Here is a 12,182-nt window from a genome sequence, read left to right as displayed (position 1 = left end):
GCTTCTAACTATGGACACAATGACTCTCCCAGACTTAATGATGATCACTTTTCCCTCTCTTCGTCATAAAATGAATGCCATGTTTTCCAAGTTGGTCGCCTTATTATCACTGTGTACAAACCTGGCATCGGAACAGTGTGAGATGAAATGCATCTTGGCCAAAGTGGTAGATGTTATCCTTGACATTCAAGCTAAACTGCCCTCACCTGGTCTCGAAGACATTGGGCCTCATTACGAGTCGACTGTGCCGGAATCCGGTGATTCCGTGATGACAGTTACTCCACTTCCGCGACCGCAAGGTTGCGGAAAGAAGGGCCGATTACGGCACTTGGGTCACGCGCAACACACCGAGGCGGAAACGGAGTCACCGCCGTCATGTAAACACCCACGCACATCGACTTTATGCCACAGAAAACGGTGCTAAACCCATGTCCGTCCCCGCTGACACGGAAACACCGGAAGCGGAAACACCAACACCGGAAGCGGAAACAGCATGACCGCGGGACAAAAACGGAAATAGAGAGGCGGCCATTATGTAAAGCACAATCCACTGCCATCCTCAGACACCACAGGTCAGATTACCTCCTTGAGACTGACAACTCATCGAATGGCATCCAGGATACCAGCACGCAGACAGCGAAAGTCGCACTTTAGTGAGGCTGAGCTCACAGTTCTGGTGGACCACATTGTTGAGCATGCGGAAATGCTCTTTAGTGCAGACCAACGGCGCGCTACTCAGCAACGGCGCAAGGAGGTGTGGGCGGAGGCAGCACGCAAGTGCACAGCGATCGGTGTGACCACATGCTCTGTGAAGGACTGCCATAAGAGGTGGGATGACCTCAGGCTCCGGGTGCGCAACCTCATGACTGCACACCGCCAACACAGCACTGGCACTGGTGGAGGTCCTGCATCCCCTCTCAAGTTGCAACCGTGGGAGGAGCGCTGCAGCAGTGTCATGCACTTCGAAGGCATTCACGGCATAGGAGAGGCAGAGGCAGGAGTGAGACCACCTGCACATACTGGTAAGTGCACATAGTACAAAGCCATAAGTGTGAATGGGAGTGACGCAATGGACCCACTCACAATGCCCTCCCCCCAACAGGGCGGGAGTGACCCAATGGACCCACTCACAATGCCCCCCCCCCAGCAGGGCAGGAGTGCCCAATGGACCCACTGACTGGCCAGATGACATGTAACACATCGCCAAAGCATGAACCCTGGAAATGCACACAGTGCGTGCCTGACTGGAAGCAGACACACACACACCTGAGTGCATCAATAGTCACAAGTGTGTACATGCGAGTGGTCATGGATTATCATGTTGGATGCATGTGATGGACACATCTAGTAACATCACACAACTAACAGCATGCCCTCTGTATCCCCACAGTCGAGACAAGTGACAGCGACGCCCAAGAGGCAACGCAGCGGCCACCTGCACGCGCCCAACTCAGCACTTCTGCCCCAGAGGATGATGCTAGCTGCTCCAGCACACAAGCACCGGCTACATCAGGCACACCTGCTACATCAGGCACACCGGCAACATCAGGCACACTGGCTACATCAGGCACACCGGCTACATCAGGCACACCAGCATACGCCACCATCCCCATGCAGGCACCCACCCTAGCCCCGGATGATGATTTGCAGCCCATCTGCACATCTGAGGAGGCTGCATCAAGTGATGGAAGTGCCCCTGCCATGCAGGCTGAAGCAGTACAACAGGGTGAGGATGACAACATGGATGAGGTGTCACCCATCCATGGCCTACAGTTCAGCCCCCAAGAACTGCACATCCCCATGCGCTCCCCAACTCCCTCCATGGCTGAGCTCAGTACACGCTTGCAGCACTTTGAGCAAAAACAGGCCACTCTAACGCAGCTGGTGGAAAGTCAGCTGGAGGAGGCCAGGCTGCATCGTGAGGAGGCCGTGCTTCAGCGGGAGGAGGCCAGGCTGCAGCGTGAGAGCAATGCTACATAGGTGCGGCGGTTCTCCAGGTCGATTGGACGATTTGCGGCCACCATTGTCACCCTGGCACGCCATGTCAGGGAAGGGAACAGTGTGCAATCCAGCATTGCTCAGTCAATGTTGGTAGCCCAGCAGGCGTTTCAAGGGCGCTTGCCCACAGTCACACCGACAGTCACCTCAGCCAGCACCACCCCATCCAGCTGTGCCACTGCCAGGATACAGAGGCGTTCTAGTCGGCTGACTGGAGCCGCCAGCAAGGACATGGCACCGCATAAGCACCCCCACAAATAGTGGCATGTGGGGATGCCAGTCAACATGACATTTGGGGACACCATGGGTGTACGGGGGTGGGTACGTTCGGGTGGTGGGTGGGCACGGGTGTACAGCTTACCTACCCAATGCACTTTCTTACCTGGTTTATTGAAAATACAACACCTTTGAAAAGTACCATAATGAGTGGAAATCTGTCATTTCATATGCTGTACAATTAAAGAGTATTACCGGTCCTAAATTGTTATTGTCCCTACGGGTCGGCCATGTGTTTTTAAACATTAATCGGTCGATCGTAGTAAAATTTGCTATGAACCTTACCTGACCTTTAGTCCACTAAACAAACGATGAATCTCACTTTTACATAAATAGACAATTATCTCCATATTTATGGTTCTCTAGGGCTGCAAAGCACACAGACAATATACAAAGATGGAGTGTAAAAATCAAGTTCTCACGGATGGCTTTACACAGAATATTGCAAAGTAAGAATGTATGCACGTTCACAGTGAAGGTCAGCTGCTTCGATTTATTGCTGGCGGACCAGAGTGGCCCACGACTCGCAGTATAAGGTTCTATTGTTTTTTGACCTTGACAGACAGGCACCGTGCCTAAAGACTTCTTTTGAAGGAGGAGTGCAATAACGTAAGAGATGATAAGGATGAAATTTCAGAAACGAGACCAATCTTCATGTTTGTTCACTATAAGAAAGATCGTTGGCACAGACGGAGCGGTATTTAGGGACTGCATTACGCCTAGACAATGGAAAATGCAAATCTAATGTAAGTAACCCTTTAGATGATTTTATACCGGAATATATTAACAATAGCGTAGCGTTAACGCCCGGTTAAGTTGTACTTGTTCGTTCAATGTGGCATTTTGTACCGCGCACTATCAACGCCGAAGTGGTCCCCTGGTGCTCAGGTGGCTCTGAAAAAGGTGGAGGAGAGGGGGTGGGTTAGTGGAAATAACGTAACATACTCCGTTGCACTATCCTTGCTAGCAAATAGCTTCAGGCCCAATAAATAAAATGAATAATTTTAATGAAGATCGGCTGGAGAGACTAATTTATGTTTTTAATACAGGTACATCCTTCCCTACTGCCAATGCCATCATTTCCAGACCCCGGCCGACGGGTTCTTCAGCTGCCAGGTGCAGCTCCATGTCAACAACTTCACCACCCTGACCATTTTATGGGACGATCGGCAAGGACCAATATGCCCTTACCCGGTATTAGAGGCTAGAAGCAACATACCAACCGTTACAGTGGTGTAGTGCCTCGTTGTTGGAACAGCCTTGCGATTATCAGTGCGAACCATAGTGCTTCTTTTATCGTAAACCAACACCCTGTGTACCGCAAAAGAACAGCGCGTGACTCAAGATGAACTTTTGCGGATCGAGAGCAAAGACAAATGCGAATCACTGAATATTCTCTAAACATTTGACGGCAAATAAATGTACTTTACCAATTGTACAATCTTGCTGTTTGCTTTTAAACCACAGTTTCATATTCCGAATTGTGGTGCGCTGTGTTGTGAGATGATCTGTGTTGTTTTACGGGTTCTGTGTGAAGTCGCGTAGAAGTCGACTGGGCGCGTTTGGCTACGCAGCCCAGTAACGTCACGGAGAGAGGCGGGGAATATGAATGCTTTGTTGATGTCAGGCTCAGGGGCGGGGGATATGATTTAGTGCCGCAAAAGCAGATCAGCCAGGGAGGTGGGGCAAGTGATAGGATTATCACAAAATGTCGGCGCACAGCAGCCTGATTTATCATTTGTTTAGTGGACGAAAAGTCGGGTAAGGTCCATAGGAAATTATTCTACGATCGACAGACCCATGCCTAAAAACACATGGCCGACCCGTAGGGACAATTACAATTTGGTCACGGAAATACCCTTTATTCATTTAGTGGTATCACCATATTCCTGAAATGCTGTGGATGTGCTGTCTCTCAAAAGTAAATGCGAATCAGTGCATCCTGTGCTCGTTGTCCATCTAGTGGACCCCCAGGAGGTGGTTGTGCCATCCCATCCCCATCCCCATCTCTGTCACCGTCACCATCCCCATCTTCATAATCTCCATCTGGGGGCATTGGAATGTTCCTGAGCAGGCACAGATTGTGCAGCATGGCACAAACGAGCGTAATTTTACCCGTCTTCACTGGGCTGTACAGCAGTGATCCGCCAGATCTGCTTAAACAGCAGAACCGGGCCTTCAGTAGTCCAAATGTCCTCTCAATCATGCTACATGTGCGGACATGTGCCCTGTTGTACGCATCCTCATGCCTGTTCCTTGGCCTCCGTACAGGCGTCATCAGCCATGGTGTGAGTGCATATCCAGAATCTCCTACATGGGATGTAGATGTGGGAGACATGTCAGTGTTGGTAGTAGCATGTCTTCATCAGATGCAGTGCAATCTTGTATCATTGTTCATTCATGCGTATGTGTCTTGCAGTGTTTTCACTGATGGGTGTTAATCTTCTATGACCATTATAGTGGGGGTTGGCAGCTGGACATTGACCAATGCATTGGTGTGCATGTGGCTTGTGAGTATGGCATTGTGCAGTGATGTGCACACATGGCAGGGCCACTCCACAGTGATGATATAGTAGATGCAGGACGTCTCATGTACAGCCATCATGTGCATTGTGATTGCTTTGTTGCATATTATGGGGGGGGGGTTGCTGGCTGTGGCTCCAGGTGTGTGTGCCAGCGGGAGTTCAGGCTGTGTGTGTCAGGTGGCAGGGTGTGTACGGCCACACTGTGGCTACCTGTCATGTGTTGCTTTGTGAAGTTTGGGTTCTGCTGTCTATTCACTGGATGGGGGGGGTGATGCATGTGCAGTCGCAGCAGCCCACTCACGTAGCTCATTGCCCTGGTCACACACACACACCCCACTTACACAGGTCCGGAGCATTGGCAGCTGTACTCACCCAATAGCCATGTGCTTTGTCCAGCATAGCGTTCCATGTACCGTGGCAATGTTGAATTCCGCAGTACCATTGAGTCATGGGTTGAGCCCGGGAAACGTGCGCAGCAATGTGTAATCACTTGCGTCGCATCACATACCATCTGTATATTCAGTGAGTGGTACTGTTTCCTATTGCAGAACACCATTTCAATTGCACGTGGTACTGTCAGCTCAATGTGGGTGCAGTCGACTGCACCTATGCAATTTGGCATGCCTGTTATGGCATGGAAGGCCAACTTGGTGGCAATCAGGAGGGGGGGGGTGGCGGTGGGTGTGTCTATGTGGCTGCTGATGTCGTCCTCTATCAGGCCAGTGATGTACAGGATTGTTGGATGGTCCAGCCGGTATAATGTGCGGATCTGTCCTGGGGTGAGGTTCCAGGGTGAGGCCCTGATGCGTGGTATTGCAGGCTGCCTGCGGGGTGCTGCCAGCTGGACAATGGGGTTTGCCATGGGTACAGGGTTAGCTGGTTGCCGCCTGTGCCTCCTACGCCTCCGCCTCCTCCTCCTCCTCTGCAACATTACTGCCATCATGTGCAGTGCTGCCTGTTGGTTGAGTAGGCCCAGTCCCAATGCTACTAGAGCTGCTGCCTGCATGGTTCTGTTTTGAGTTGGGCTGGGTGTGGCCCTTTTGTACACTCCCAGTGGCTTGCTGGGTCCAGCTGGGCTGATTTGGTGCACCTGTGGCCTGATTCAGGACACCAGGCACAGTTTAACGTCATGTTCGCTGTGGTGGCGGTACCGCCACCGTGATCACAGTTTTACCGCCATTTTGTTGTCAGTGTTTCCATGTCTGCACTAGTTGTGATGCTCGCGGTGTTTCGTATTGCCGGCAACGGAGGGGTTTCCGTGCAGGCGGAGTTTACGGGAGTTTTAACTCCGCGGTGGCGGTTGGAGGTGGTGCTATTTCCGGGTTTGCAGGTCATGATTAGGTGGACGCGGAAACGGTGCTGGTATGGTTATACCGGCAGCGTTAATTCCGGACCAGAGCACTTGTAATGAGGCCCTCTGTGGCCTTGAACATTACATCCTCACCGACCATTGGATTCCCTGTGGCTCTTTCAACATCCGCCGAGCAACAAACAATTGACTTAACTGGTCCAACACAAATATAGCCATACATGTCAGATAAAGATACAGTTTAAATCCATGGGGGCCGATTCATGGAACAAACGTGTGCCGAAAATCCCAGCGCAAGCAGGCGCATGGAGGCGCAAGCATGAGAAAGCAAGGGCCCGCGCACGCGTGCGATTCAAGGAAGGTGCTGCGCTACTTTCCCACTGGTTGTGCGCCAAATCCGTGCATGGCGCAGGCGGGCACACACGTCATCAAACGGCGTGCGCTTCGCGCACACCAAAAGCTCACATAGCCTAGCGCACACAACAAAAGTGGGCGGAACAGTGGGCGTAACACGCGGAATGGGGAACAACGCGCGAAAAAGAAGGCGTAACTGGGGAAGTACTGCAGGGAACTACACGGAATGCCCACACGCACGCAAACAACCCGTATTCATGGATTCGAATACGGTAAACCCGCGCACGGCAAAAGACGCACACAGGCGTCAACCCGTCCGCCATACGAAGGCAGGTGGAAGCGTCCCCGTGCACAGCATAAAAGTGTGTGCAAACAACAAACATGTATATACAGCTACGATGAATGCCCCATTTGTCGCAGCACTGATCGTGGGACACCGCAGGAGGAGGAAAATAGCCAGGGCACGCATCTTTTCACCACGGACAAGCCTTTTTGGGATGCCTGTCGACAAGGTCTATGGCAGGTATAGGTTTCCACACCATATCATCCTAGACCTGGTCAGGCAGTGGGAAGATGACCTAACATCCCCCACCCTCTGCTCCCAAGCATTGAGCCCCTTGGGGAAGATGCTCAATGTCCTGCATTTTTTGGCCACTGGGTCTTTTCAGCGGACTACTGCCATAGTGAGTGGGGTCTCACAGGCCACGCAGTCACGCTGCCTGCACCAGGTATTGGCAATCATGACAGCACGCCCATCAGTCCGCAGGCACATATACATGCCCAGAACAACTGCAGAAAGGCAGGCCGTTGTCCAGGACTTTTACAGGGTGGCACACTTCCCCAAAGTGCTCGGTGCCATAGATTGCACCCTTGTGGCCCTACGTCCACCTAGGGCCACTGAGCACATCTACCGAAACCGCATGCACTGGCATTCCATCAACGTACAGGTGGTATGCGATGCAAAGGGAATCATCACCTCTGTCTATGCAAACTACCCTGGCTCAACTCATGTTATATTCATATACAGAATGTCCGCCCTGAGCCGGGCCCTGGAAGCTGGGCAGCATGGCGACACATGGCTCCTAGATGAGTACAAATGCCTGTGCACCTGCATGCATGTCACACACACACAAATACACAAACCCCAATAATCACAACCATTATCACCTCTCCAGGGGACAGTGCCTACCCTCTGAGCAACCACATGATGACGCCAATCCGGAACCCCACCACACCACCCCAGGTAAGATACAACGCAGCCCATATTGCAACCAGGGCAATAGTGGAGCGCACATTCGGAGTGCTCAAATCATGCTTCCGCTCCCTTTACCGCTCTGGCGGGCAGCTACTCTATGCACCCCAAGTAGTGTGCAGTATCATTGTGGCAGCATGTGTCCTGCACAATGTTGCAACACGGCAGGGCATACCGGTGGACATGGTGGTGCCCCCACATCCCCAACCACAGGCACAGGCGCTGCCCATGGGAGGGGATAGGGCACGTGGCGAGGAAGCCCGGTCCCAGCTTGTGGCCAGATTTTTAACCTAAACTCCCAACCCTGTGGAGTGCACACGGGCCTGGCACATACGGGGTGACAATCAATGAGGACAAAGAGACAGTCAACTGTCACAACCTTACCACCCTGAGATTGTTGCCATGGAATTGCCACATTGTGTGCATCCGTAGCTACTTAAACACAAGCAATCCTGTGTGACCAAAAGGCACACATGGAAGGTGTGAATCACACAGACCTGCAAAACAGGCCATGACTATCACTGGTATGTCACTTAAACCCTCCCAAACCACAACATGAAATGGCAAGCAATAGCCATACACCAGCACAGTACCAATAAGGTACACATTGCTATGTGAGAAATGTAAATGGGCATCAGACAATGATGCTTGACATGGAATCAGATGAAATGACAGACCAACAACCTCCCACCGAAAATAAGTCATACCCAAATGCATTCCAAAAGTCGTATTTGAAACATAACAAAGAATGCCTGTCCACATGCACAATGTGCATTGCATAATCAACACTGCAGCTACTGTGTGCCATGTCCACCTCCTGCAACACACTGCTCAGCGCACAGCACAGTGAACAGCCATTGTGTGTGATGCACACCCTGAGCATCACATCTAAGAAACAAACTACATAAAATAACAAAATTAGGTATGTACAGGATCCACAAATGGTCATCGAACATTCGCTGCAGGGACACAGTGGGCACCAGAAGGCAAACAGAGTTAACACGTGGACATGTAAGGGTGGTTGTACATGTAGTGGATCATAGTGCGAGTGTGTGGGTCAGTAGGGACATGCACTCAACATATGCATGTGAAATCAAGTGACCATCACTGTCCTCTACATACCACATGTGAAGATTCACCATGTGTATACCCCAGCATATCAAACCACAACTATCCCCTCACACCTGAAAGGTAAACACAACACATGAACAGGCATTGATGAGCAGAATACATCATGTACATAGTAAATCACAATTACAATTTCAGGGTGCCCATCACACTGCAGGGCAAAGCAACTATCAACAACAAAACACCCCTCCCCCCCTCACAAATCACCAGGACCCACTGAACAACTGCATCTGGGTTATTCATCCGACATCCTTGAATTCCACCTGGCCACAGGATCACCCTTCCCCTTTGTCACCATCTCCCACCTTGTGTGTAAAAAGTTGCCAGCACCCTCAGAGTCCACCCAGATTTGCAAAAGCACAAAATCCAAGAGAACTCAAAGCAGGACAACACGGAAGCCAAGCAAATACCCTGCAGGCAGTAAAAGAAACCAGAACAGCCTCCAGTAGATGACTTCAAGTAGAGTACGCCACAAAGGCCAAGTACTACCACAATGATGTTTACAACCAAGGTAGCACAGTAAAACAATGTCACAACAGGATCTGAACCATGTGTGGTACATAACATAGAATGATGCAACACGAACGGATGTCTACTGTCACAGCTCCCGTATACAGGCGCAGGAGTGGCACAAAACAACCACCCCCACCGTGGTCTGGGTGCCTGCAAGATCTAACTCACACAGGCCTCTGAGACCCTCGTGGGGAAGGAGGGTCAGGGATATGCAGTCGGCACAGGCATTGGCATACTGGATAACCGGAATGAGGGGCAGGAGAGGAGAGTAGGATTGACACAGGAAAGTAGGCAATGCCCCAAAATGTAGTACACACATTAACACATACACAAATAGACCAAACTTGTTCACATGCACATAGCAGCAAAGTACTCAAATGGAGATCAAAGTGAAACTTATCTCTGGGGTGAGTGCTGACCTCTTGCCTGCGCACTCTCCGGTCCAGTAACAGGAGCAGTTCAATGCTGCAAAAAGAGCCACATTTAATAATCTGTGCGGGCCCAAAACACACAAACACACCACCAAATATGCCCCAAAGTAACAGAATACTCTACAAACAGACAATCTTGTGTGGATGCTTCATACCCATACGTAACATTACCCCTGTGATGGTTCATACACAGTCAATGCATTAAGTCAGGCACCGGTGGGTGCGTGGCAAATGGAACACCAATGTGTCACGATTCACACAACATGCAATGTTCCCTGGGTAAGCAGACAGGCGCATATAGCAAGGTCTGACTTCAGAACAAGTCCTGTACCACCATGACCAAAATAAAGAAGACAGTGCATGTATCAAATTATACTTGGAAATGAAAAGCACTGCACCCGAGTCTGTCCCTTGCTGTCTGTCCCTGTGAGCTGCTTCATTCCATGTCTTGCAACGCTACATGGCTAATACAAGTGCTTCAATGGACCATGGTGGAACGGAGGGCATGTGCCACTGCCCATGCAGGTGCCCAGACAACTTTCCCATCAACTAGCCATCAGTCCACCAACACATCTGAGCTGTATTGTGCGCTTCAACACCAATATTTGTCCAAGCTCACCGTCAGTGCTGCTACTAAGCATGCATGTTCAACTGGCCAGGTGGAAGGTTCGCTGTGTTGTGACCCCCCTGTGCTGCTCACCTTGCCTGGAGTCCCTTGAAACACATCATTGTTTATTGGATGTATGATCGCAATCCCTGTGCCTCTGCTTGTGCACACATGCTCATGTCGGCACCACCAAACGTGTCCAGATTCCAGACGTCCAATGGCCCATGTCTGCTGGCAAAGGTGGTCTTGAGGCTCATCCCCCTGCAGAAAGTCCATGAAACACATGATTAATGCTTAATATTCATCTGTGTGTGTCTCTTCAGGCATTACATAAGTCGACCATGTCAGAGACGTACATCAGAAATCACACCATCAGTCCGTCTTTCACAGCAACAGTGTGGAACAAACTATCTACGGCATGATTTTCAACAAGCACATGTTCATTAAAGATAAGAAACATACTACACAATGCATAGCAATGAATGTACATGAATCATTAAATACCCCATCTAGCAAAACAAGAACAGTGGTCAATTACACCCCAATCATCCCCACTAGGGGTGTTAACACAAGTTCCACAGCAGCAGACATGCTACATATATGACAGTCCATTGCCCTTGTGTAATAGACTGTTACACCGAACCATCCTTGCGAGCCCATGGATAAGGGAAGCAGGAGTGGCATATGTGAGTCAAGGACCCCAAGCAGCAAACACATATACAAGACAAGCTTGAAGGGCCCAGCTGGAACAGACAGTGGATGCTTTCAAAAGCCACAAAGCACCACACCGTCACATGAAAGCACAATAGACTAGCAATTTTAAACTATATTAACTAATTACACTAACTATGAAAAACCTACTTTACCTATTTAAACTAACTATCAAACAGAAAATTAACTAACTAAACTAAAAGAAAAATCAAAAATGGCCACATACGACCCGGGGGGTGAGGCATCCAGGAGGGGGGAGGTACAGGGTGCTGCTCAACACCCACATGCGATGATGCTGAGGAAATAAAAAACCTCCATGGGCTCAACGCCTGCACAGTCCGACCTAAGTGAGAGATAGATTGTCGTCCGAGTCTGGCTCTTCCTGGAAAGGAGGATGTGGCACAGGAGCATGACCACGCCTAGCCACAGCTTGCCCCTCGTCGGCAGCAGGTCTGCCAGACGGGTGAGCCTGGTTCTGTGTGGCGATGACATGTAGGTCTGCATGCAGAACCTCCCGTGATACATGTGCTTCCTCTTGCAAGGTAGCACGCGTAACACGGAGTTCCTACTGCAAGGCCTGGCTGGACAACCGCTGCACCTCCCGGCAAGCATGTAGCTCAGCCGAGATGGTACGCTCAAGCTGTGAAAACCTCTCCTCTGCCCGCTCCCTCTGGGACCTGACTAGCAGGGGGAGCATAGATTGGGCCACATGCTCCATGCTCTCAGCGATGTTCTCCATTGCTGCCCCCTGCCGTTCAGAATTGGCAGTTATGTCTTGCTCCCACTCAGTATACTGTGGTTGCGTGCGGCGACCACGTTGCTGGGCTTGACCCCTGCGGGACCCAAGGACCGTGTGTCCTCGTTGTGTTGGCACCGCCCGTGGCTGCACGACTACATGCCCCCGTCGACGTGATATCCCAGGCACATCAGTGACTGGTGTGGAGGATGACCCTGCGTCCCGATCCACCACGGGCGGAGGTTCCAATACTCTCTAACCCCTCAGTACAGGTGTTGCGGACAGAGGAGTGTCCACATCAGAATCACTCACCCCTGACATATGGACCTGATGCTCATCCAA

This window comes from Ambystoma mexicanum, chromosome 1q (genome assembly GCF_040938575.1).
Source record: "Ambystoma mexicanum isolate Mex_15411 chromosome 1q, UKY_AmexF1_1, whole genome shotgun sequence".
NCBI lineage: Eukaryota > Metazoa > Chordata > Amphibia > Caudata > Ambystomatidae > Ambystoma > Ambystoma mexicanum.
This window is presented reverse-complemented; position numbering follows the sequence as displayed.